The sequence below is a fragment of the Notolabrus celidotus genome, chromosome 8 (genome assembly GCF_009762535.1).
Source record: "Notolabrus celidotus isolate fNotCel1 chromosome 8, fNotCel1.pri, whole genome shotgun sequence".
NCBI classification, from domain to species: Eukaryota; Metazoa; Chordata; class Actinopteri; order Labriformes; family Labridae; genus Notolabrus; species Notolabrus celidotus.
This window is the reverse complement of record NC_048279.1, coordinates 17,923,618-17,937,330: the sequence shown is the minus strand read 5'-3', so window position 1 is coordinate 17,937,330 and position 13,713 is coordinate 17,923,618.

The window sequence follows — 13,713 nt, the reverse complement described above, 5'->3', positions numbered from 1 at the left end:
CCCTCGTGATTAGTATTAGCACGATATTTTTCCCACGATAACGATACTATCACGATACAGGGATTCTACGATAATCAATATATTGCAAGAAATATCATCCACGATACATCACAATATCTGTGTCACTGAAGAAATTCAGAATTTATTGACTGCGTTGAATCCATTTCCCAGGAATTACAAAATATTGTCAATCAATTTCACATGAACGACAGCCAAGTAAAACAAAGTGCAGCTGAGGTGCCGCATCCGGCAATTTTTAACTTTCACTTCAATTTTTGGAGCAGTTCGCAAAGTGGCACTTTGCCAGCTTACAGAAACGTTAGCATTAGCGTTGTGAACCGTCCTCTCCTCCACGGTAAGCTCTGCGAAGTGCGAACTCTTCATCAAGTGTTGTTCCATTGTCAGTATAGTAAAAGCCGAAGTGGGCCCAGACTTTAGATTTGAAATTCAACGGTGCATCTTTCAGGTGTTTTTTTCTACTGCTAATCCTCCCCCTTGCACCATTTTCATTTTCTTCTTCTTTTTATTTCCTTTCAAAGAGTACTCTACCACAGCACCCACTCTTATTCATGCTAAGTGCCATCATGTGGAGGCTTGACGTAGTGACTCTGTAAATCAAAATTGTAGCTACCTTTTGTGATAGAATCTGTTTAGAAGGGCTGTATGTTTATTGTTTAAATATCAATATTTGGCGCCAGTGTATCGATAACGTATGGCAAGACGAAATATCGCGATATACTGTAGTATATGTAGTATACCCTAATCCTAGCCTTAATTCAGATCAGTTTTGTACCTGTAATTCCTCAACAGAAGGTCCTAGAGACTCCAAACCAAGATCCGTCATCATAATATGGCCACGGGCTTTCCAACGGTACCACCCATGACTCTCTGCGACCTTCCCTAACCCTAACCCTAACCCTAACCCATGACTCTCTACGACCTTCCCTAAGCCTAACCCTAAGCCTAATTCAGATCAGTTTTGTACCTATAACTCCTCAACAGAAGGTCCTAGAGACTCCAAACCAAGATTTTTCACACATGATATGACCACAGGCTTTCCAACAGTACCACCCATGATTCTCTGCGACCTTCCCTAACCCTAACCCACAACTCTCTACGACCTTCCCTAAGCCTAACCCTAACCCTAATCCTAGCCTTAATTCAGATCAGTTTTTTACCTATAACTCCTCAACAGAAGGTCCTAGAGACTCCAAACCAAGATCCGTCATCATAATATGGCCACGGGCTTTCCAACAGTACCACCCATGACTCTCTGCGACCTTCCCTAACCCTAACCCTAACCCATGACTCTCTACGACCTTCCCTAAGCCTAACCCTAAGCCTAATTCAGATCAGTTTTGTACCTATAACTCCTCAACAGAAGGTCCTATAGACTCCAAACAAAGATTCTTCACACATAATATGGCCACGGGCTTTCCAACGGTACCACCCATGACTCTCTGCGACCTTCCCTAACCCTAACCCATGACTCTCTACGACCTTCCCTAAGCCTAACCATAACCCTAATCCTAGCCTTAATTCAGATCAGTTTTGTACCTGTAATTCCTCAACAGAAGGTCCTAGAGACTCCAAACCAAGATCCGTCACCATAATATGGCCACGGGCTTTCCAACGGTACCACCCATGACTCTCTGCGACCTTCCCTAACCCTAACCCTAACCCTAACCCATGACTCTCTACGACCTTCCCTAAGCCTAACCCTAAGCCTAATTCAGATCAGTTTTGTACCTATAACTCCTCAACAGAAGGTCCTAGAGACTCCAAACCAAGATTTTCACACATGATATGACCACAGGCTTTCCAACGGTACCACCCATGATTCTCTGCGACCTTCCCTAACCCTAACCCACAACTCTCTACGACCTTCCCTAAGCCTAACCCTAACCCTAATCCTAGCCTTAATTCAGATCAGTTTTTTACCTATAACTCCTCAACAGAAGGTCCTAGAGACTCCAAACCAAGATCCGTCATCATAATATGGCCACGGGCTTTCCAACAGTACCACCCATGACTCTCTGCGACCTTCCCTAACCCTAACCCTAACCCATGACTCTCTACGACCTTCCCTAAGCCTAACCCTAAGCCTAATTCAGATCAGTTTTGTACCTATAACTCCTCAACAGAAGGTCCTATAGACTCCAAACAAAGATTCTTCACACATAATATGGCCACGGGCTTTCCAACGGTACCACCCATGACTCTCTGCGACCTTCCCTAACCCTAACCCATGACTCTCTACGACCTTCCCTAAGCCTAACCCTAAGCCTAACCCTAAGCCTAATTCAGATCAGTTTTTTACCTATAACTCCTCAACAGAAGGTCCTTGAGACTCCAAACCAAGCTCCGTCCCACATAATATGGCCACGGGCTTTCCAACGGTACCTTCCACGACTCTCTACGGCCCACCGTTCAGGAGATACGGCAATTTTGAAAATAAAAAATGACGTATCTCCGGAACCGGAAGTCGCAAAGATTTGGGACCAAGCTCTAACCCCAATTGTCAGCCATGGGCTTTCCAACGGTACCACCCACGACTCTCTACGACCTTCCCTAAGCCTAACCCTAACCCTAATCCTAGCCTTAATTCAGATCAGTTTTTTACCTATAACTCCTCAACAGAAGGTCCTAGAGACTCCAAACCAAGATCCGTCATCATAATATGGCGACAGGCTTTCCAACGGTACCACCCATGACTCTGCGACCTTCCCTAACCCTAACCCTAACCCTAACCCATGACTCTCTACGACCTTCCCTAAGCCTAAGCCTAAGCCTAATTCAGATCAGTTTTGTATCTATAACTCCTCAAAAGAAGGTCATAGAGACTCCAAACCAAGATTCTTCACACATAATATGGCCACGGGCTTTCCAACGGTACCACCCATGACTCTCTGCGACCTTCCCTAACCCTAACCCATGACTCTCTACGACCTTCCCTAAGCCTAACCCTAAGCCTAAGCCTAACCCCAATTCAGATCAGTTTTTTACCTATAACTCCTCAACAGAAGGTCCTAGAGACTCCAAACCAAGCTCCGTCCCACATAATATGGCCAGGGGCTTTCCAACGATACTATCCACGACTCTCTACGGCCCACCGTTCAGGAGGTACGGCAATTTTGAAAATAAAACATGACGTATCTCCGGAACCGGAAGTCGCAAAGATTTGGGACCAAGCTCTAACCCCAATTGTCAGCCATGGGCTTTCCAACAGTACCACCCACGACTCTCTACGACCTTCCCTAAGCCTAACCCTAACCCTAATCCTAGCCTTAATTCAGATCAGTTTTTTACCTATAACTCCTCAACAGAAGGTCCTAGAGACTCCAAACCAAGATCCGTCATCATAATATGGCCACGGGCTTTCCAACGGTACCACCCATGACTCTCTGCGACCTTCCCTAACCCTAACCCTAACCCTAACCCATGACTCTCTACGACCTTCCCTAAGCCTAAGCCTAAGCCTAATTCAGATCAGTTTTGTATCTATAACTCCTCAACAGAAGGTCCTAGAGACTCCAAACCAAGATCCGTCATCATAATATGGCCACGGGCTTTCCAACAGTACCACCCATGACTCTCTGCGACCTTCCCTAACCCTAACCCTAACCCTAACCCATGACTCTCTACGACCTTCCCTAAGCCTAACCCTAAGCCTAATTCAGATCAGTTTTGTACCTATAACTCCTCAACAGAAGGTCCTATAGACTCCAAACCAAGATTCTTCACACATAATATGGCCACGGGCTTTCCAACGGTACCACCCATGACTCTCTGCGACCTTCCCTAACCCTAACCCATGACTCTCTACGACCTTCCCTAAGCCTAACCCTAACCCTAAGCCTAAGCCTAATTCAGATCAGTTTTTTACCTATAACTCCTCAACAGAAGGTCCTAGAGACTCCAAACCAAGCTCCGTCCCACATAATATGGCCACGGGCTTTCCAACGGTACCATCCACGACTCTCTACGGCCCACCGTTCAGGAGATACGGCAATTTTGAAAATAAAACATGACGTATCTCCGGAACCGGAAGTCGCAAAGATTTGGGACCAAGCTCTAACCCCAATTGTCAGCCATGGGCTTTCCAACGGTACCACCCACGACTCTCTACGACCTTCCCTAAGCCTAACCCTAACCCTAATCCTAGCCTTAATTCAGATCAGTTTTTTACCTATAACTCCTCAACAGAAGGTCCTAGAGACTCCAAACCAAGATCCGTCATCATAATATGGCCACGGGCTTTCCAACGGTACCACCCATGACTCTCTGCGACCTTCCCTAACCCTAACCCTTACCCTAACCCATGACTCTCTACGACCTTCCCTAAGCCTAAGCCTAAGCCTAATTCAGATCAGTTTTGTATCTATAACTCCTCAACAGAAGGTCCTAGAGACTCCAAACCAAGATCCGTCATCATAATATGGCCACGGGCTTTCGAACAGTACCATCCATGACTCTCTGCGACCTTCCCTAACCCTAACCCTAACCCTAACCCATGACTCTCTACGACCTTCCCTAAGCCTAACCCTAAGCCTAATTCAGATCAGTTTTGTACCTATAACTCCTCAACAGAAGGTCCTATAGACTCCAAACCAAGATTCTTCACACATAATATGGCCACGGGCTTTCCAACGGTACCACCCATGACTCTCTGCGACCTTCCCTAACCCTAACCCATGACTCTCTACGACCTTCCCTAAGCCTAACCCTAAGCCTAATTCAGCCTAATTCAGATCAGTTTTTTACCTATAACTCCTCAACAGAAGGTCCGAGAGACTCCAAACCAAGCTCCGTCCCACATAATATGGCCACGGGCTTTCCAACGGTACCATCCACGACTCTCTACGGCCCACCGTTCAGGAGATACGGCAATTTTGAAAATAAAACATGACGTATCTCCGGAACCGGAAGTCGCAAAGATTTGGGACCAAGCTCTAACCCCAATTGTCAGCCATGGGCTTTCCAACGGTACCACCCACGACTCTCTACGACCTTCCCTAAGCCTAACCATAACCCTAATCCTAGCCTTAATTCAGATCAGTTTTGTACCTGTAATTCCTCAACAGAAGGTCCTAGAGACTCCAAACCAAGATCCATCATCATAAAATGTCCACGGGCTTTCCAACAGTACCACCCATGACTCTCTGCGACCTTCCCTAACCCTAACCCTAACCCTAACCCATGACTCTCTACGACCTTCCCTAAGCCTAAGCCTAAGCCTAATTCAGATCAGTTTTGTATCTATAACTCCTCAACAGAAGGTCCTAGAGACTCCAAACCAAGATTCTTCACACATAATATGGCCACGGGCATTCCAACAGTACCACCCATGACTCTCTGCGACCTTCCCTAACCCTAACCCATGACTCTCTACGACCTTCCCTAAGCCTAACCATAACCCTAATCCTAGCCTTAATTCAGATCAGTTTTGTACCTGTAATTCCTCAACAGAAGGTCCTAGAGACTCCAAACCAAGATCCGTCACCATAATATGGCCACGGGCTTTCCAACGGTACCACCCATGACTCTCTGCGACCTTCCCTAACCCTAACCCTAACCCTAACCCATGACTCTCTACGACCTTCCCTAAGCCTAACCCTAAGCCTAATTCAGATCAGTTTTGTACCTATAACTCCTCAACAGAAGGTCCTAGAGACTCCAAACCAAGATTTTTCACACATGATATGACCACAGGCTTTCCAACGGTACCACCCATGATTCTCTGCGACCTTCCCTAACCCTAACCCACAACTCTCTACGACCTTCCCTAAGCCTAACCCTAACCCTAATCCTAGCCTTAATTCAGATCAGTTTTTTACCTATAACTCCTCAACAGAAGGTCCTAGAGACTCCAAACCAAGATCCGTCATCATAATATGGCCACGGGCTTTCCAACGGTACCACCCATGACTCTCTGCGACCTTCCCTAACCCTAACCCTAACCCATGACTCTCTACGACCTTCCCTAAGCCTAACCCTAAGCCTAATTCAGATCAGTTTTGTACCTATAACTCCTCAACAGAAGGTCCTAGAGACTCCAAACAAAGATTCTTCACACATAATATGGCCACGGGCTTTCCAACGGTACCACCCATGACTCTCTGCGACCTTCCCTAACCCTAACCCATGACTCTCTACGACCTTCCCTAAGCCTAACCCTAAGCCTAACCCTAAGCCTAATTCAGATCAGTTTTTTACCTATAACTCCTCAACAGAAGGTCCTTGAGACTCCAAACCAAGCTCCGTCCCACATAATATGGCCACGGGCTTTCCAACGGTACCTTCCACGACTCTCTACGGCCCACCGTTCAGGAGATACGGCAATTTTGAAAATAAAAAATGACGTATCTCCGGAACCGGAAGTCGCAAAGATTTGGGACCAAGCTCTAACCCCAATTGTCAGCCATGGGCTTTCCAACGGTACCACCCACGACTCTCTACGACCTTCCGTAAGCCTAACCCTAACCCTAATCCTAGCCTTAATTCAGATCAGTTTTTTACCTATAACTCCTCAACAGAAGGTCCTAGAGACTCCAAACCAAGATCCGTCATCATAATATGGCGACAGGCTTTCCAACGGTACCACCCATGACTCTCTGCGACCTTCCCTAACCCTAACCCTAACCCTAACCCATGACTCTCTACGACCTTCCCTAAGCCTAAGCCTAAGCCTAATTCAGATCAGTTTTGTATCTATAACTCCTCAAAAGAAGGTCATAGAGACTCCAAACCAAGATTCTTCACACATAATATGGCCACGGGCTTTCCAACGGTACCACCCATGACTCTCTGCGACCTTCCCTAACCCTAACCCATGACTCTCTACGACCTTCCCTAAGCCTAACCCTAAGCCTAAGCCTAACCCCAATTCAGATCAGTTTTTTACCTATAACTCCTCAACAGAAGGTCCTAGAGACTCCAAACCAAGCTCCGTCCCACATAATATGGCCAGGGGCTTTCCAACGATACTATCCACGACTCTCTACGGCCCACCGTTCAGGAGATACGGCAATTTTGAAAATAAAACATGACGTATCTCCGGAACCGGAAGTCGCAAAGATTTGGGACCAAGCTCTAACCCCAATTGTCAGCCATGGGCTTTCCAACAGTACCACCCACGACTCTCTACGACCTTCCCTAAGCCTAACCCTAACCCTAATCCTAGCCTTAATTCAGATCAGTTTTTTACCTATAACTCCTCAACAGAAGGTCCTAGAGACTCCAAACCAAGATCCGTCACCATAATATGGCCACGGGCTTTCCAACGGTACCACCCATGACTCTCTGCGACCTTCCCTAACCCTAACCCTAACCCTAACCCATGACTCTCTACGACCTTCCCTAAGCCTAACCCTAAGCCTAATTCAGATCAGTTTTGTACCTATAACTCCTCAACAGAAGGTCCTAGAGACTCCAAACCAAGATTTTTCACACATGATATGACCACAGGCTTTCCAACGGTACCACCCATGATTCTCTGCGACCTTCCCTAACCCTAACCCACAACTCTCTACGACCTTCCCTAAGCCTAACCCTAACCCTAATCCTAGCCTTAATTCAGATCAGTTTTTTACCTATAACTCCTCAACAGAAGGTCCTAGAGACTCCAAACCAAGATCCGTCATCATAATATGGCCACGGGCTTTCCAACAGTACCACCCATGACTCTCTGCGACCTTCCCTAACCCTAACCCTAACCCATGACTCTCTACGACCTTCCCTAAGCCTAACCCTAAGCCTAATTCAGATCAGTTTTGTACCTATAACTCCTCAACAGAAGGTCCTAGAGACTCCAAACAAAGATTCTTCACACATAATATGGCCACGGGCTTTCCAACGGTACCACCCATGACTCTCTGCGACCTTCCCTAACCCTAACCCATGACTCTCTACGACCTTCCCTAAGCCTAACCCTAAGCCTAACCCTAAGCCTAATTCAGATCAGTTTTTTACCTATAACTCCTCAACAGAAGGTCCTTGAGACTCCAAACCAAGCTCCGTCCCACATAATATGGCCACGGGCTTTCCAACGGTACCTTCCACGACTCTCTACGGCCCACCGTTCAGGAGATATAGGCAATTTTGAAAATAAAAAATGACGTATCTCCGGAACCGGAAGTCGCAAAGATTTGGGACCAAGCTCTAACCCCAATTGTCAGCCATGGGCTTTCCAACGGTACCACCCACGACTCTCTACGACCTTCCGTAAGCCTAACCCTAACCCTAATCCTAGCCTTAATTCAGATCAGTTTTTTACCTATAACTCCTCAACAGAAGGTCCTAGAGACTCCAAACCAAGATCCGTCATCATAATATGGCGACAGGCTTTCCAACGGTACCACCCATGACTCTGCGACCTTCCCTAACCCTAACCCTAACCCTAACCCATGACTCTCTACGACCTTCCCTAAGCCTAAGCCTAAGCCTAATTCAGATCAGTTTTGTATCTATAACTCCTCAAAAGAAGGTCATAGAGACTCCAAACCAAGATTCTTCACACATAATATGGCCACGGGCTTTCCAACGGTACCACCCATGACTCTCTGCGACCTTCCCTAACCCTAACCCATGACTCTCTACGACCTTCCCTAAGCCTAACCCTAAGCCTAAGCCTAACCCCAATTCAGATCAGTTTTTTACCTATAACTCCTCAACAGAAGGTCCTAGAGACTCCAAACCAAGCTCCGTCCCACATAATATGGCCACGGGCTTTCCAACGGTACTATCCACGACTCTCTACGGCCCACCTTTCAGGAGATACGGCAATTTTGAAAATAAAACATGACGTATCTCCGGAACCGGAAGTCGCAAAGATTTGGGACCAAGCTCTAACCCCAATTGTCAGCCATGGGCTTTCCAACAGTACCACCCACGACTCTCTACGACCTTCCCTAAGCCTAACCCTAACCCTAATCCTAGCCTTAATTCAGATCAGTTTTTTACCTATAACTCCTCAACAGAAGGTCCTAGAGACTCCAAACCAAGATCCGTCATCATAATATGGCCACGGGCTTTCCAACGGTACCACCCATGACTCTCTGCGACCTTCCCTAACCCTAACCCTAACCCTAACCCATGACTCTCTACGACCTTCCCTAAGCCTAAGCCTAAGCCTAATTCAGATCAGTTTTGTATCTATAACTCCTCAACAGAAGGTCCTATAGACTCCAAACCAAGATTCTTCACACATAATATGGCCACGGGCTTTCCAACGGTACCACCCATGACTCTCTGCGACCTTCCCTAACCCTAACCCATGACTCTCTACGACCTTCCCTAAGCCTAACCCTAACCCTAGTCCTAGCCTTAATTCAGATCAGTTTTTTACCTATAACTCCTCAATAGAAGGTCCTAGAGACTCCAAACCAAGCTCCGTCCCACATAATATGGCCACGGGCTTTCCAACGGTACCATCCACGACTCTCTACGGCCCACCGTTCAGGAGATACGGCAATTTTGAAAATAAAACATGACGTATCTCCGGAACCGGAAGTCGCAAAGATTTGGGACCAAGCTCTAACCCCAATTGTCAGCCATGGGCTTTCCAACGGTACCACCCACGACTCTCTACGACCTTCCGTAAGCCTAACCATAACCCTAATCCTAGCCTTAATTCAGATCAGTTTTGTACCTGTAATTCCTCAACAGAAGGTCCTAGAGACTCCAAACCAAGATCCATCATCATAAAATGTCCACGGGCTTTCCAACAGTACCACCCATGACTCTCTGCGACCTTCCCTAACCCTAACCCTAACCCATGACTCTCTACGACCTTCCCTAAGCCTAAGCCTAAGCCTAATTCAGATCAGTTTTGTATCTATAACTCCTCAACAGAAGGTCCTAGAGACTCCAAACCAAGATTCTTCACACATAATATGGCCACGGGCATTCCAACAGTACCACCCATGACTCTCTGCGACCTTCCCTAACCCTAACCCATGACTCTCTACGACCTTCCCTAAGCCTAACCCTAACCCTAATCCTAGCCTTAATTCAGATCAGTTTTTTTACCTATAACTCCTCAACAGAAGGTCCTAGAGACTCCAAACCAAGATCCGTCACCATAATATGGCCACGGGCTTTCCAACGGTACCACCCATGACTCTCTGCGACCTTCCCTAACCCTAACCCTAACCCTAACCCATGACTCTCTACGACCTTCCCTAAGCCTAACCCTAAGCCTAATTCAGATCATTTTTGTACCTATAACTCCTCAACAGAAGTCCTATAGACTCCAAACCAAGATCCGTCAACATAATATGGCCACAGGCTTTCCAACGGTACCACCCATGACTCTCTGCGACCTTCCCTAACCCTAACCCATGACTCTCTACGACCTTCCCTAAGCCTAACCCTAAGCCTAAGCCTAACCCTAATTCAGATCAGTTTTTTACCTATAACTCCTCAACAGAAGGTCCTAGAGACTCCAAACCAAGCTCCGTCCCACATAATATGGCCACGGGCTTTCCAACGGTACCATCCACGACTCTCTACGGCCCACCGTTCAGGAGATACGGCAATTTTGAAAATAAAACATGACGTATCTCCGGAACCGGAAGTCGCAAAGATTTGGGACCAAGCTCTAACCCCAATTGTCAGCCATGGGCTTTCCAACAGTACCACCCACGACTCTCTACGACCTTCCCTAAGCCTAACCCTAACCCTAATCCTAGCCTTAATTCAGATCAGTTTTTTACCTATAACTCCTCAACAGAAGGTCCTAGAGACTCCAAACCAAGATCCGTCATCATAATATGGCCATGGGCTTTCCAACAGTACCACCCATGACTCTCTACGGCCCACCGTTCAGGAGATACGGCAATTTTGAAAATAAAACATGACGTATCTCCGGAACCGGAAGTCGCAAAGATTTGGGACCAAGCTCTAACCCCAATTGTCAACCATGGGCTTTCCAACGGTACCACCCACGACTCTCTACGACCTTCCCTAAGCCTAACCCTAACCCTAATCCTAGCCTTAATTCAGATCAGTTTTTTACCTATAACTCCTCAACAGAAGGTCCTAGAGACTCCAAACCAAGATCCGTCATCATAATATGGCCACGGGCTTTCCAACGGTACCACCCATGACTCTCTGCAACCTTCCCTAACCCTAACCCTAACCCTAACCCTAACCCATGACTCTCTACGACCTTCCCTAAACCTAAGCCTAAGCCTAATTCAGATCAGTTTTGTATCTATAACTCCTCAACAGAAGGTCCTAGAGACTCCAAACCAAGATCCGTCATCATAATATGGCCACGGGCTTTCCAACAGTACCACCCATGACTCTCTGCGACCTTCCCTAACCCTAACCCTATCCCTAACCCATGACTCTCTACGACCTTCCCTAAGCCTAACCCTAAGCCTAATTCAGATCAGTTTTGTACCTATAACTCCTCAACAGAAGGTCCTATAGACTCCAAACCAAGATCCGTCAACATAATATGGCCACAGGCTTTCCAACGGTACCACCCATGACTCTCTGCGACCTTCCCTAACCCTAACCCATGACTCTCTACGACCTTCCCTAAGCCTAACCCTAAGCCTAAGCCTAACCCTAATTCAGATCAGTTTTTTACCTATAACTCCTCAACAGAAGGTCCTAGAGACTCCAAACCAAGCTCCGTCCCACATAATATGGCCACGGGCTTTCCAACGGTACCATCCACGACTCTCTACGGCCCACCGTTCAGGAGATACGGCAATTTTGAAAATAAAACATGACATATCTCCGGAACCGGAAGTCGCAAAGATTTGGGACCAAGCTCTAACCCCAATTGTCAGCCATGGGCTTTCCAACGGTACCACCCACGACTCTCTACGACCTTCCCTAAGCCTAACCATAACCCTAATCCTAGCCTTAATTCAGATCAGTTTTGTACCTGTAATTCCTCAACAGAAGGTCCTAGAGACTCCAAACCAAGATCCATCATCATAAAATGTCCACGGGCTTTCCAACAGTACCACCCATGACTCTCTGCGACCTTCCCTAACCCTAACCCTAACCCTAACCCATGACTCTCTACGACCTTCCCTAAGCCTAAGCCTAAGCCTAATTCAGATCAGTTTTGTATCTATAACTCCTCAACAGAAGGTCCTAGAGACTCCAAACCAAGATTCTTCACACATAATATGGCCACGGGCTTTCCAACAGTACCACCCATGACTCTCTGCGACCTTCCCTAAGCCTAACCATAACCCTAATCCTAGCCTTAATTCAGATCAGTTTTGTACCTGTAATTCCTCAACAGAAGGTCCTAGAGACTCCAAACCAAGATCCGTCACCATAATATGGCCACGGGCTTTCCAACGGTACCACCCATGACTCTCTGCGACCTTCCCTAACCCTAACCCTAACCCTAACCCATGACTCTCTACGACCTTCCCTAAGCCTAACCCTAAGCCTAATTCAGATCGGTTTTGTACCTATAACTCCTCAACAGAAGGTCCTAGAGACTCCAAACCAAGATTTTTCACACATGATATGACCACAGGCTTTCCAACGGTACCACCCATGATTCTCTGCGACCTTCCCTAACCCTAACCCACAACTCTCTACGACCTTCCCTAAGCCTAACTCTAACCCTAATCCTAGCCTTAATTCAGATCAGTTTTGTACCTGTAATTCCTCAACAGAAGGTCCTAGAGACTCCAAACCAAGATCCGTCACCATAATATGGCCACGGGCTTTCCAACGGTACCACCCATGACTCTCTGCGACCTTCCCTAACCCTAACCCTAACCCTAACCCATGACTCTCTACGACCTTCCCTAAGCCTAACCCTAAGCCTAATTCAGATCAGTTTTGTACCTATAACTCCTCAACAGAAGGTCCTAGAGACTCCAAACCAAGATTTTTCACACATGATATGACCACAGGCTTTCCAACGGTACCACCCATGACTCTCTGCGACCTTCCCTAACCCTAACCCATGACTCTCTACGACCTTCCCTAAGCCTAACCCTAACCCTAGTCCTAGCCTTAATTCAGATCAGTTTTTTACCTATAACTCCTCAATAGAAGGTCCTAGAGACTCCAAACCAAGATCCGTCATCATAATATGGCCACGGGCTTTCCAACAGTACCACCCATGACTCTCTGCGACCTTCCCTAACCCTAACCCTAACCCATGACTCTCTACGACCTTCCCTAAGCCTAACCCTAAGCCTAATTCAGATCAGTTTTGTACCTATAACTCCTCAACAGAAGGTCCTATAGACTCCAAACAAAGATTCTTCACACATAATATGGCCACGGGCTTTCCAACGGTACCACCCATGACTCTCTGCGACCTTCCCTAACCCTAACCCATGACTCTCTACGACCTTCCCTAAGCCTAACCCTAAGCCTAACCCTAAGCCTAATTCAGATCAGTTTTTTACCTATAACTCCTCAACAGAAGGTCCTTGAGACTCCAAACCAAGCTCCGTCCCACATAATATGGCCACGGGCTTTCCAACGGTACCTTCCCCGACTCTCTACGGCCCACCGTTCAGGAGATACGGCAATTTTGAAAATAAAAAATGACGTATCTCCGGAACCGGAAGTCGCAAAGATTTGGGACCAAGCTCTAACCCCAATTGTCAGCCATGGGCTTTCCAACGGTACCACCCACGACTCTCTACGACCTTCCCTAAGCCTAACCATAACCCTAATCCTAGCCTTAATTCAGATCAGTTTTTTTACCTGTAA